The sequence below is a fragment of the Lycium ferocissimum genome, chromosome 2, assembly GCF_029784015.1.
Source record: "Lycium ferocissimum isolate CSIRO_LF1 chromosome 2, AGI_CSIRO_Lferr_CH_V1, whole genome shotgun sequence".
NCBI lineage: Eukaryota > Viridiplantae > Streptophyta > Magnoliopsida > Solanales > Solanaceae > Lycium > Lycium ferocissimum.
The window spans coordinates 50,817,179-50,820,922 of record NC_081343.1 but is presented as its reverse complement, the minus strand read 5'-3'; positions in this window follow the sequence as shown (position 1 = coordinate 50,820,922).

The following is a 3,744-nucleotide window of genomic DNA, read 5'->3' as shown; positions in this document are numbered from 1 at the left end:
GCAAGGATAATTAGGTTAATTTTTGAAAAATTCAAATTGACATTAGGAAAATCAGAAATAAAGAAAACTAATCCTAACCCACCATGAACCCCACGTCCAACTACCACTTCCCATTTCCCCCTTAATCTGCACCATGCTCACACAAATAAATATAAGTCATCACCTGCACAAAAATGATAAAAATATTATTTAATAATATATATATTTAAGATACGATTAAACATCTTCTTAGAAATGATAACTATTAGGTCATGATCCTAAGATACGGTTAGCATATTCTTGGAAAAAATCTGCAACTTTTTTATCCTAATATTTAGATTAAACTTTTAAATTCAAAGCGGTAATAAACAATGAACCAAATAAAACTAAATAAGTCCCTTACCCCATAACCCCACTAACTCACAGACACATACACGATTTATATCCAAAAGCATTTAGATGAAGTCATTTAAATTCAAAATGTAACCACAGCAAACCACTAACTCACGGTTATATATCTTCTTCTTTTCGCTTTTACAAACCAATTTTTATAGTTTTGTTAAGTTACTTATTTTTGGATTCAATATATTTGATTGCGAATACAATCAAATTCTAAAAAAGATGTTTTACTTGCTATTATTATTTGGTTGTGATTCGTTGCTTATGTTGGTTTTATGTCCTTTTGATTTCAATAAATGTTTTATTTTGCGGGAATACTATCAACACGTATAGTGATGAGGATGATGAAATAGATATACATCTTTATTTTGCTGAGTTCTTGAAAGAAGACAGACGGAGATTGGTAAAAGTTTTAATTTAACAGTTTACTATTAATTGGTATGCTTTCTGAATTTAAATGGAATTTGAGTTAGAATTTTAACTTCGTAACCTATTATATATAGCTTCACTTACAGATGATTCAACGTTAAAAAAAATCAGGAATCACTTTCCCTGCCAATGTATAGTTCACATAGTATTTTACTTTATAAAATGATCTTACCTTACCTATTTCATTTTTCAATAATGTCTGGCAACCATCTGGGGGTAGATTTAAAAGACTTCAGATGGATTGATTTGTCATTGCCAAGAATTATGTCTTTAAAAATGTAATTAAGTGTGTTCAGATCTCAAATTATCATGATTATGAAGAAGAAAAAAGGAAAAAAAATTAAAACAAAATATTGTTCACCTATTAAAACCGACATGCATAATGACCTGCTTACAAGACGTACTTTTGCCAATCTTCTCATTTATGTTTTCTCTGACACTTTCAGGTAGGGACAAACTCCCTTAGCTTGAAAGGATGGCACCTTTTACCCATACAATTGATTATGACGGGTTTATCATAAATCATTCTACTCAGTTACGTTGCATCGATGTGCATGTAAGTAGTTTTTCTTGAAGAGTATATTTGATTATTTTCTTAGCTTGCTATATTGAAGCACAAACTAATGTAAAAAATGTCTTAGGTAATAAGCCAAATGTCCAAAAAAGAATATTCTATAAATTAAACGTCCAAAATGAATGAAGCAAGAAATATAATTTCAAATTTCAAGTTGCTCCGGTTCTCTTTCTTTGAACTGTAATTTTGCTTGCAGTAAAGTTTCAGCATTTGACCCATATGAAAATATGGCAATTGAGTTAAAAACAAGGATTAATTGACATCTTTTGAGCATCATTATCTCATTATGGTAACTTCACAGACAATTGTTAGTTGCTACTAAGAAAATAAATAACAGATGTAAGCTATTATTTGAAACCAAGTGTGTGGATACTAATACATTTTATATGCATGCATACAGGACATTGGATTTTGATCGTTAAATAAAATTGTATCACATGCTAACACAGCGTCTCGTTTTCTTCTAAAACGGAAGTTTGTCGTTGAGTGTGGGAAAGATAAAACTTTCGGATAAAAAAAAAGCCTCCTCAAATTTTAAAGTAATTGTTATTAATTTGGATTAGGTTAGGGTAAACATCTCCTTTAATCCTGAAAAATATCCGCATTTCATACATATGTTTGTCATTCTCCAAATCTTATTTGATGCATTACCTAAAATTAAATTGATGATTTTCGAGAGACCAATATTACAAGCTAGGATACTATGGTCCTTTTTACATCAATAATAATGTAATGTCCTCTTCTTTTTCACACGCTGAAGACGGACACAAAGGACGTTATCATTTTAATGGAGATGATGAAATGATTTGAGGAACGTATTGCTTATAAAATTCAAGGAATTAGAATGTTTAACTATTGTGTCTTCTAGGAAATCATTTAATTTGAACAAATCTTAATTGATGCATACATCAAATCTTCTCGATTGAAGTATGCATAAAAAAAATATTTAACGGCTGATATTTATAAAGGGTTTAACATATATATTATTTTGCATGGATTGAGAAAATCCTTCTCGGAGATTTAAAAAGGTAATTCTAGGGTTCAGGCTTCATAAGGGGTGCGAGATACTGCTTATAAATTATCAATTTATGCTTGCCAAAAATGATACTTATTATATAAGCTATATACCTTAGGCTCCTATACACAATACCACATTAAATTCTTTATTTGCTAACACTTTGGTTACCAGCGCTATGAAGAGAATATTGACCAGTTCCTTTATTCTTTTTTTTTTTTTTTTTTTTAATTTGTTGCTTATATATTTTTATATATGGTTCATCTTGTGTTGCCCAATAAAAACTATTTCGTATTGGAAAATATATGCTGATAAATCTTCTATACAGGCATCAAAAAAAAAAAATTATAGTAGCAATAAAATAAGAAATGATTGTTCCCGGTTTGTTGAATTTTCACATGACAACATTAGCAAACCAAAATAAAGTGATACTATTAATTATCTAATTAAATGTATGATCTCTAGATCTAAAAATTGCACGGATGTCTATTGTAACGCAATTCACTACGGACTAAAATTTTCCCCAGTTACTGCCTTTTTTTAATACTAAAGGATCTATGTTAGTTAAAAGAACTTGATAAATTGCAAAATACTCAAAACCCTCCTCTCATCCTCGAATTTTACATTTTTTGTCATGGTTTTGTGATAAGGGGGTTCAAAATATAAAAGAAACTTGACTCTAGATCTATACATAAAAAAATAATTTTCACCATGTATAAACAGTGTAATTTTCCGCGAAAGCGGTTCTGACATTTTGTGGCTCCACCTTTGTCGGGCTCATTGCATGTTCCTCAATAATTGCCTTATATTTCATTTTTCAATAATGCCCGGAAATCATTCGGGGTAGATTTAAAAGACTTCCGATGAATTGATTTGTCATTGCCAAGAATTATGTCTGTTGAAAATGTAAATTAAAATGTGTTAAGATCTCAATTTATCAATTGTCAGTAGCCACTTTGGAGATTTTTATGCATTTGTTTGTGTAGACGATTTCTTTCTATAGTTGTTATTTTTGTTTCTTCTATTGGATCTTTAAGCAATAATTTTTTTTATGCACAACTCACTTTGCAGTTAATAGATGGAATATTATTTGCTTTCACAAATTCCTTCGAAAGCAATATAATGAACAATATCGCTTCCCTGAGGTTTCTTCGTTTTTGGAGTATGTCCACAACAATCGTCAGGGTTGTGTTGGATCCTCTTAATATAATATTGGTCCCTGGATTATAAAATATTGTATACTGTTTGAAGAAATGGTCAGTAACGAAGCAGTAGCAACTACATCACCATAGAAAATATTAGTATTATTGTATATTGTCTGAAGAAATGATCTAGCTCATATATATTT